The following is a 12,011-nucleotide window of genomic DNA, read 5'->3' as shown; positions in this document are numbered from 1 at the left end:
CTCAATAATTATTTTCCGTATTGAATGATAACGAAACATATCTTGATACTGTATAAGTTGTTAATGGTTCCAGATTTAAAAGAGTACCCCAACAATGACTGAAGCCACAAAAATTATAGGGTCCCTTAAATGCCATGGTTTATTTTCGGCCGATAAATTTCCGGTGGCTGAAAATTTGGCACATCTCTAATATCAACACACTATTACATATTACATTGTTGCACATTTCTGCTGTGTGATTGGCTCTTAGATCAATATAGAGTGAAAAGTCCAAAGCTTGTCATTGTTATTGACATAAATTTTATCGTGATTCGCTATAATAACATTTATTGGCCCAGCCCTATTTCCATGTGAACAATTCAATTGTAGTGCCTGCTGCATTATAAACAAGGCAGATAATTTCTACAAATAAATATAAAGCATTTTGTTTAAAGAAGCTGTGTTTAAACTAGCTGTGTTTCCATTACAATTTAAACTGTGCAACGTGAAAAAAGTTAACTCTAAATTGCACAGTTTAAATTGTAATGAAACACAGCTAGTGATGTAAAATTGATTAAAAGATTTGTTGCCATAAAAAGATTTTTTGGTTTTTGATTTAGTTATTATCTGTGGTTAAAACCCAGCAGATGAGAAAATATTTAACACATGCTCATATTTCAGATTAATAGCCAATCCTTTTGTGTTTTAAAGCTATTAAGAATAAAACCAGACTTCAAGCACAAGCAAAAAGCAATTTCACCCTTGTTACTGTTTAATTAAAAACACTGCAGTCTTGTCTATGAAGCAGAAGGCTCTCTGTTGCTTTGACCCCTGTGAAATTTGACATCAGCCTGTCAATAACACTGCCTTCATCTGTGTTATTGAAAAACAGTGCAAAGCTGAGTGGGTCTGAGATTTTCTTTTACTCCCAAGACCAAGATTCAATAGCACGATGGGGAAATTGGGTGTTCAAAAGTTTTGCTTTGGGCAAATATTGTAAGAGTAGATCTAGCTTGCACATAAATTAACATCTGTGAGAGAAAATGGATTCGAAAGGATGCAATCTCATACTAAACACCCCATAAACACACTCGCACAAAATGAAAGCACCAAACACAAAGCCTTCTGCTTCTATTTCCACTGCAAGTGCAAAACAGAGCCATTGTGCATTAATGAGGTCATTGGATTCTATTAGAAAAGGGAAATGGACTGTTGAGTGTCAATGAGAGACCTTAAAACAACATTACAAACTAAACAACATTAAAGTTCATGGGTTTTTAAAAATTCATTTAGTAAATATTACATACACAGAAAGCACACTAAATCTACTTTTGTGTGTCCACTTTTGTGTTTCAAACCACATTTATAAAAATAAAAATCTGTCGTCATTCAACATAACAGATAGGGTTATATAAACTTCACATTTATTCTGACCAACAGAAATAAATAAAAGAAATTATGAGATGCAGAATCTTCAATTGTGAGGTTATTATTCTCATTATCGAAAAGGATGACAAACACACACACACACACACACTATATATGTTATATATGTTATATATATATATATATATATATATATATATATATATATATATATATATATATATATGATGTATTGTTTCATCTGCTAATAAAAAAAAATGTATGTGTAAAAAGGGCTAATGTCAAAATGACAAGAAAATGACATCTAACTAAAATTTTGCTTGTCAAAACAGCATCAATGTGTGGATGTCAAATAGACGTCATGGTTTTGACATCAAATTGATTAACATTTTTAATGTTTTTAGATGTCATTTTGACATCAAGGTGCCCACTGGGCTATTATCAAACCTGTCTTGCTGATAAATGAGTAAAACCTATTGGTTTTAGGGATAGTGATGAACCATAAAGACTTTTGTTTTGATGCTTGAAAACCCCTTTTCTCTTTTAAAACTCGTGTAAAAAAAATTGGTAACACATTAGTTTAGGTCAGATTCATGCTATTAACTAATGACTTATTACCTGTCTATTATTAAGATATTAAATGTTCATTAGTAGTTATAAAGTATGATCTTATTCTGCATTCCCTAATCCTACCCAAAATCTAAACAGTAACTTCTACCTTACTAACTAGCGAGGACTACAAAGGAAACAAGCCCAGGGCTTTATTGTGTTTTTATCCTCAACAGTTTTTATTTCAAAATGTATGGGATTTTTGTACAGCTTGTCTAAAATCTGTCAAATAAAAATCAATTCAATTCAAAACTATTAATAAACAGCTAATTAGTTAGTAGCTTTAGTTAATGGTTTGTTAATACTGTGAATTGTGACAAACTAAAAAAATGTAATGATAATAATCATTCATGACACTTTGTTTTTCATAAAGTCTCAATATCTTAAATTTTATTTCATACAATACATTTTACAATGAAATCTTAAGCTGGACCGGTGGTGAATGTACAAAGGTGAGAGAGGACACCTCAGTCTCCGTTCTCGGCGAAATCATCTTTTTTTGGAAGTCACACCTCTTTATTGCCACCAGGCTGAATATATACACTAAATTACAAAGGTATATTTTTTCTTCTTTGTTCATTATTGCACAACTTTTTGTTTGGTTTTTATATGAACAGAATCAACAAAATAAAGCAATCAATCCATTTTGACAATATAGTACAAAGAAAGCAAAAATAAAGTGTTATGTGTACATATATTAATATATATATTTATATATATATATTCATAAAGTCTTTCATATAAACAGCCTCTGAATGTGATAAAACCAGTCAAACTGCAGCAGAACGCCAGAGAAGTAGTGGTGAGAAATGCCACGCCCCCAGGGATTTTGAGTGACAGTTTTGCTGATTGGGCGTGCTCATAAGAAGTAACCCCAACTCATGAAAATTAATCGGAAACACTTAATAATGCCTATTAATTATTAATAGTTAATGTATTTACTAACATGAACAAACAATGAACAATACATTTAATACAGCATTTATTAACGTTAGTTATTGAAAATAACGCTGTTCATTGTTAGTTCTTGTTAACTCACAGTGATTAATGTTAACAAGCATGACTTTGGATTTTAATAAAGCATTGCTATGCTATATAAATGCTTGTTCTACATTAGTTAATGTTAGTAAATACATGAACTAATGAAACCTTATTGTAAAGTGTAACCGATTAATCATTAGTGAAACTGAAGCACCTCATCTTAATTTTTTATCTTCTATATTTTCAATCTTTCTCTAGGAAACACTACCCTAAGACCCTTCACAGATATAAAACACCTTCTAGATGTTCTACTCCACAGACCCATAAGACATGGGACACGTTACATTATCCAAAACAAACCTGAAATATTTCATTTCCCCCATTCCACCACTCTGCCCAATCCTCTCTCATCATCTGAGGTATCTGTATTTTGTGATGCTCAAATCCTTCATCCGCCTCATCTGAAATCTATCTGATATTTTTAGCCGCCGGCTGCGGTGTAAACACACCGTGAAGAGTCCAGTGGTTTATGTGCTACCAAGTCTGCATCGAGTATGAACATCCTCTTTCTCCTATTCCCCAGTGGATCTCTAATGACTCGATCGCTGCATCAGACTGCTGGGATAAAGGGCTTTGTATGTTAACAAATGAGAAAACAAGACGCAAGGCTGTGCTTCTTCACAGTTCAAACAACTGATAATGAGACCATTCGCCTCCCTCTGCTCCTTGCTCAAGTATACTAAACACACAAACACAACATCAAAAATGAAAATTCCATTCACTCCATATGACTCTGAATGTAGCGGTCACTCTTTTCCATGCAAATACAATGAATCCCAATGAAAGCTGTTAAGATTCCAAAAGCACCATTAAAGTGGTTGGTCCATATGACTCATGCAGCAATCAATACAAATGATTTGGGTGGAAAGGAGACTGAAAATAAGGTTGTCGGACTGAGGAACTGCTGCAACTGGATCATTGAGTTGGATTATTGAATCAGCAAGTGGACTAATCAGTCCATGTTTTGTTGACCACATATAAACGATTGTAAAAAAAAATGCATTGAAAACATCAATCCATTATTTAGAATTGGGGTGTATTACAGACATTTGGCCTTTTTGACCTATTTACTCATTTTTACATATGCTCAATAGGAATGAGATTTTTCATGGTTGTCTTGTGCATTGCTAGGCACATTTTTGTCTTTTTCATACCTGAAAATTTAGACCTTAAAGACAAAAACTTCCCCACTGAAACCCATTAAAACAGAAATATTCAATCTCAGTGGCATTTAAGCTTGAAATCAAGCATCATTTGATGAAGGGGCCATATGTAGGAATTTTCATTCAATTTCCAAGGATGTCTATTTCCAACAGGCACAGGATGTCAACATGACATCAGATTGATCAGTGTCTAACGATGTTACAGCTTGATGTTGTGTAGATGCTACCACTATGACATCTATCAGACGTTGGATTTTGGTTGCCATACCTGACAAATAAAGGTTGGTTTAAGATGTTGGCTCGACGTAAAATTTTGGTCACCTTCCAACACAACCTAAAATCAGCCAAATATAAACGTCATTATATATATATACATATATATGCTTACACAGTAGAAGTCAGAATTATTTGCCCATCTTTTAAGTTTTTTCTTTTTTAAAAATTTCCCAAATGATGTTTAACAGAGCAAGGACATTTTCACAGTATGTCTCATAATATTTTTTCTTCTGGAGAAAGTCTTATTTGTTTTATTTCGGCTAGAATAAAAGCAGTTTTAAATTTTTTAAAAACCATTTTAAGGTCAAAATTATTAGCCCCTTTAAGCAATTTTTTTTTCGATAGTCTACAGAACAAACTATCGATTTACAATAACTTGCCTAATTACCCTAACCTGCCTAGTTAACCCAATTAACCAAGTTAAGGCTTTTAATGTCACTAAGCTGTATAGAAGTGTCTTGAAAAATATCTAGACAAATATTATTTACTGTCATCAAGGCAAAGATAAAATAAATTAGTGATTAGAAACGAGTTATTAAAACTGTTATGTTTAGAAATGTGTTGAAAAGAATCTTCTCTCTGGTAAACAGAAATTGGAGAAAAAATAAACAGGGGGCTAATAATTCTGATTTCAACTGTATAGAATATACATACTGTATATATACAGCCAGATCTATATACTGTTGATATACAAATATATATTATAATCAAAATATCATAACATTTTAATTTTATTGACCACATCTGTTGACAAGATGGCTTGCAGAGCTTTCTCACTGTTTGTTGCATGTTTAGAGCACAGCACGTTACTCTAAGCAATAAAAGTCATCTAAAATTGTCATCGAAGGCAAGAAACATAGTATTACCATACTTTATGACTGTTTTTGACAGACATTTTGTCCTGTGAGGACATTTGATCAACTTTGTGAAATTGACGCACAAGGGTTAAGACTCATGTCCAAAAGTGTTGTTTCTCATTTCCACTATGATTTCTATCGTAGACAATGCCATACATGAAACCCCTGCAAAGAAAAATGTGAAAATCCCAAATGATCCATCTCCCTTCTTCTCTTCCCTCAGCACTCACTTTCATACCGTTCTCTCATCTTCTGCCATCTCTCCCCTCTTTCCCCGATCTTTCTGTCCATCTTTCCAAACATCAAAGAGTGGGAAACATCAGAGGACTGCATGTGAGAAGATGCTAATGCGGCTCTCCATTCATTCATGCACGGCTGGAACTACTCGTCTGCGAATGCGGAGCAGGGATTATCAGGGTCTACTGTACCCATCCGGCCAGCCTTCTGGACCTCTAAACAAGTCCTACATACAGTACACACCCAGAACTTTGTAACAGTAGACATATTTCACAGCCAGCCTCTTTAATTTTTCCTCATGAATGACTAAGAGAATCATAGTATCATGCGCTGTAGTAACATCCTGTGCTAGAGGTTCTGGCCTCGGACCGATTTCCTGGAGCCCAGGGCTATACAACATATGTCACGCAGACAAACAAGGGCTATTTTCAACCACGGTTTGTAGATGTCTTGGGGCTGGTGTGTACATGCCTGCTGAACCCTTATCGCAGCTTTTCAGACCACATCCTCTTTAGTTCTCTGTCGGCGAGCAGCTATTTTCTCTGAAAGCAGAGTGGAACAGTGAAAGGGAGTGGCGGAGCTCTTGCTGGGGCCGCATAGTGCCGAGACGGTGGCTGTAATGGAGAGTTTGAGCATCTCTCGTGTGTACACAAAAGCCCCAGCCATTGATAATCGGCTTTGAGAACGAGCAGCGGGCACAGGCTGCGTCAATGCACTATGTGCTGGGGCACATTCATTTTAATGGCCCTTGGCACACACGTTACCTAATTGTGATGATAAATACTGAATGCAATACAGTCCCAGGAGATACTGCCTAGGGTGAACTTAAGAGTCGCATGCCAAATACAGATGAAACATCTAGATGTGCCGTGTTTTAGAATAAAAAGGCTCCTCGTCCAGACTGTTGGTTTCAGAAAAAACACACTACACTACGTCATATTCATGTTCATGGGAATGTGTGTATTTTTCCGACATTCATACTTGCAGTCTACTGCTTGTGTAACGGTCATAAAATAGGGGCTTAAAAAAATCATGGAACGATACACAATAGTTCAGACGACTAGTCAAGAGAGCAATTGTGGATAGCCGTGCTTCCATTTTCAAAAGTTTGTTTTTCAGTTCATCTATATTAGAACATGACATTTTTTGGGAGTCCCACAGGTCAGGGAAATCCTGCAGGAATTCCACAGGATGGGAAACAAAATCATTATTAATTATTATTGACACAAACAGAAACCTGACAGGTTCTCTGTTCTAGTAACATAACTATGAATGCGTGCACTCTGATCAGCTCGAAAGTACATCACATTATTGTTGTGAAAAATACAAGAATAAAGTGTTTTTATTTATTATTTTTATTATATATACTGTGTGTGTGTGTGTGTGTATATATATATATATATATATATATATATATATATATATATAGATATATATATATATATATATAAACATATATATATATATATGGTTTAGGTGGTGTAGGTTGAGCAGATATTAATAAAACACATCAGGTTACTGTGAGGTTGGGTTTAGGGTTGGGGTAGGTGTAGACCAGAGGTGGGCAAACTCGGTCCTGGAGGGCCGGTGTCCTGCACAGTTTAGCTCCAACACTAATCAAACACACCTGAACATGCTAATCAGTGTCTTCAAGATCACTAGAAATCCATAAGCAGGTGTGTTTGATTAGAGTTGGAGCTAAACTGTGCAGGACACCCGCACTCCAGGACCGAGTTTGCCCACCCCTGGTGTAGACATTCATAAAGCACAATATTGGACTCCGTGTCATGTACAAGACATTAAATAAATAAAAACTACAGGTTTGTCCAGCCCACTTGGAGCTTGAAGACCCACCAATTTGGAGCTGGCTTCCACCTCCATTTATATCCTTCTCCCTATCCTTTCCCCCATTTTTTATTGGGATTATTTTTATTATTATTTTTTGTAGGAGGGGACAGGAGAGGTTTGAAAATTCACTCCATGTTACCGTCTAATCTATACTGAACCAGAATACCAGTGTTTCTAAACGAAAACAGGGTATTTTTTAAAATTGTTCCGTTTTCATGGAGATGCTGGACTAAAGTGGACGATAGGCATAAAAATAACAAAATGTATTTGTTTTAAAACGAAAATGAAAAATTTACAATGTGCCCCAACATCGTGGGGACATCGCATTTTGTTTGGAAATGAAAATCGAGTTGACATCAAAACCCAATGTCAGGTCAACGTCAATGTTCAACCTAAAATCAACCACATATTAACGTCTAATGATGCTACAGCTTGACGTTGTGTGGATGTTGCTATGACGTCTACCAGACATTGGATTTTGGTTGCCATACCTACGAATAAATGTCAGTATGTGACATTGTGACGTTAGTTTAAGATGTTGGCTTGACGTTGAATTTGGGTCACTTTCCAACACAACCTTTACAAATTAGCAAAATATCAACATCATTTCACGTCGTTATTGGATGTCAAAATAACATTGTCCTTAGACACTGGCTAGACATTGAATTTTGATCACCTGACGTCATGACCTAACTCTAACCTAATATTAACGTCTTATATTGTTGTGTGGCTCTTGTGCTATGATAGATAGCTAGATCTATATACTGTAGATATACAAATATAACATAACATTTTGATTTTATTGACCAAATTTGTTGACAAGGTGGCTTGCACAGCTTTTCCTCTGCTTGTTGCATGTTTAGAGACAGCACATGTTGCTCTAAGCAATAAAAGTCATCTAAAACTTAGAATATGAAAAAGAATTGACTTTACTGTCAACAAAGGCAAGAAACATATAATATTACCATACTTTATGGCTATGGTGAAGCTATGCAGCTCATTGTTTACAAGGCTGAGATAAGAGGAACAAAGGGCGAGGGAGCATTTTGTTGTGGCAGATCAGTAGCTGTGTATGGGGTTCATGAAAAACAGCAAATGCTATCTTTGCATCTCCTTTATTCTCCGCACAATAGGCCAGCATCATAATTGCTATAGAGAACATGACACATCAGGAATAAATTGCTAGTGATTTTTTGTCTCTCAGCGCCTATCTACTGGTGTATTAATGTCAACCGGGGCAAAACAGTCTTTGAGTAATCTCTTTCCAATATTAGCACTTCACGTTCTAATAGAAAAACAGATGAGGTTTTTATCGAGTTGCGTGAATGCAAACAAACGGCCACTTAAATGAAGCGGAACAAAGACGAAGTGGGACAGTAGAGGCTTTACCTGCTGCGCATGATTCATGTTAAAGCGTGACATAACATTAAACTAGACAAATGAATGGCCTTTTTAGTCAGCCACGCTCAACTGAAATCTAATATGATCATGTATGCAGCCGCGCATGATGCTATTGATGTGATTGTATTATGACGTCAGGACACAATTAGCAGTGAACACTTCCATGTTAAGACTACATAAGCATCAGTGTTGGGGAGAAGCAATAGTAAAACTAGAAACCAACTGAATTAGGGTCATAGAACAGCTATTTTTAATGAGTTATACTCATGCCTGGTTCCAGAATCAAATAAGTTTCAGAGATCCATAGTCATGGAGTGGACACAAGCAGCCGATTCTAATGTTATCACTCGATTGAATGGGCGTTATCAGTGGTTATCAGCTGATATATATGGGCCAGTAGGGGTCTTCTGTGCCTACTGGTAGAATCAGAGGGCTGTTATCATATATTCACAAATGTTACTTCATTTTAGTTTCGTAATTAAATTAAAACCTGTGAATGGTGGAAAAACAAATATTCTTTCATATTAAAACTACCCGGGTCTCCACTTTTGCCATTGCCTCTCTTTTTGGTTTTAACAAACTTATCCCTCAGGTTTTTAAAAACTTTTTAACAAAAACATTCCTCCTTTCCCATGGCTGTTGCAATTTCTAGCCAATAATCATTGTCCATCAGGTTATCTCTATGATCACGCATGCACGGATCATAAAGGTGTCTGTACAGTAGTTCCTGTTTCAGACAAAAACTCTTCAAAGTGATTCATATTCAACTCAAATGAAACGCAGTCGCCGCGTGAACTGTTCGCTGGAGTCTCAAAATATTTTGTGGGCTCCACCAGCCAAAATCATGTCGTACGCACCCAAAGCGAACCTCCGAAAACACAGCGGTGTCACATCTCAAGCGAACTAGCGGACGCATCAAGTATAAACCAGGCTTTACAATCACTTCTGATTGCCTGCTATATTAGTTAACAGATTTGTGATTGACTACATTGTTCAACGTTTCAAAAATTGATAGCAAAAACCAACAATCTCCAGAAAGCAAACCATGATTACCTACTGTTTTTGGTTCATTCACTCATATGAAGTGTCTTTGACTGAATCAGTGTCTACCCAGCAAGCACTTTAACAGCCTAAATTTAGTCAAGATATCTATGTTTAGACATCTATTCGACATCTATTGAACAGAAAATGGCTTGGTGTCTATAGAGTGGTTATGCAAAAAATATATATAACAGTATAACAATCCCCATATTTGCTTCGAACTATGCTTTCAAATCAGTTGTGTAAATTTGACATCAGCTTGACTATTTACATACATAAACAGTTTACATGCTTTAAAATATGATTAGTTTGCTGCCCGGCAAGCAGCAATTTCAAGGTAGCTTCCCGAACCCTGATAACCACTGGCCGTGCTGAGTCTGTGCTGTGTACAAAAATAAGCATGAAAATAAGATTGTGTAACACTGAAGTAGGAAGGATTTACCTTGTTCCTATAGCACAAGGCAGAGGTCAAGAATTCATGCCTCAGCAAATTCACTGAGAGCCTTGTATATATAATGTATTGTACCATATAATGCTAAAACATATTTGGATTTCCAGAGAGCTCTTGGTGCAGTCATTTAGCAAGAATGATTTGGCCTGCAGCTTTATTTTAATCAGAGCAACAAGCTCAATCCATTCCAGCAAAGTGCAATGAGGATGTAGAAACTGAGTCTTGAACTTACGGATGACAACTTGACAAATGCTTGGAGTTCTTGATAAATATATAAATATTCTTAAATCAAGAAGCCTTTTCTAGACAGGTAAAACCTGTTGTCTTGTTCTTAGAAACAGTTAACCAAAATTAAGTGAGTATTTCCATTAAAAAAAGCTAATTAATCTTATTTCAAAGTGAAAACAAGGTTATTTTGGTTACCCCATAGGGTAAATGCCGAGCTAGTGTTTTTCCCCATCCTGATAAACTTCCGGTGACCAGTTATTGTGAGTTTTTTTCCATTTTATACGGTTCCTTTTACAGCATCGATGTTGTAATGTAATTCAAATACAATCAGGTAAACAGACTTTGGCATTCATTTAGTTTCTCAAGCGTAAAATGAGACAAAAAGCCGTTTGCTCGCACACGTCTGTCAGAATCGGCAGGCTAGTGCAGAAGCTCTATTGAACATACTGGGGTAAAATAAATGCTCTTATTATAAAGACATAGCGGGGAAAATGTAATTTAATGCAGTGCTTCTTGTACAATCTGAGACCCACTTTATATCGGATATCCTTCAGCCAGTTGAGATCGCAGATTTTTAAAGAAAACAGACCTTAAATGCGCCAATTTTGCATTGGCATACACTTCACCGGAAACGATTAACCCAAATTACTGGCAAATTAAAAGTCCTATTAGCATGCTTCAGCATATACCCTATTGGCAGATTCATTAGCTTTTTTCATTAGTAGCTCACTTTTGGGGATTTACACCTACCTAAATTTAAATAGTAACAGTTCTTGACCCTAGTGAGCTACAAACATAAAATAGATATCATTGGAAAGAAGACACTTTGAGCTTTACAATGGTCTAAAAGTGTCATGCTAAAACATATGAAAAGGTATACATTATTAAGTAATGGGAAAGAAAACCTGTATGGTGTTCAATATTTTTTTTTCCAACACAAATGTAACGACCTAGAAAAATATACTTTGAAAGCCAAGTGTCTCATGAGTTTATATTTGGAATTTGATGAAGATAGCATGCAAAATAAGCGGTGTCTTTCTTTCCCTCACCGCCAGAGGCACTTTCTCAAGAATGACCTTCCTAAACTAAAACATTAACAATTGCGGAATAATTTGGTCTACATTCACAGTTCAAGTATCTTTGGAAAGAAGACACTTTGGGCTTTAATATCCATTATCTAGAGTTTATAATGCTCAAAGCAAAAACAGTTATAGATGCCTAAGTATTGTAGAAAAACTCAGTTAGTTTTGATCAATTATGGAAAACAAGACAATAATTTTTTTGCTTCTCTTAAGGTTTTCTTTAGATACTTGGACTAGAAACAAGACAAGTTTAAGACAAGCAGTTTTGCAGTGTTAAAATTAATGGCAACACGCTCAACTAATGACATCTTTCAAATGGACAAATTACACTGTACCTGTTGATAAACTAGTGCATAAAAAGGGTGGAAATTGAGACAAATGTGTGTGGAGGATACAGACACCAATGTAGCAT

Source organism: Danio aesculapii, chromosome 3, assembly GCF_903798145.1.
Source record: "Danio aesculapii chromosome 3, fDanAes4.1, whole genome shotgun sequence".
In the NCBI taxonomy this organism is placed as follows: domain Eukaryota; kingdom Metazoa; phylum Chordata; class Actinopteri; order Cypriniformes; family Danionidae; genus Danio; species Danio aesculapii.
Note: the sequence above shows the minus strand (reverse complement) of the source record.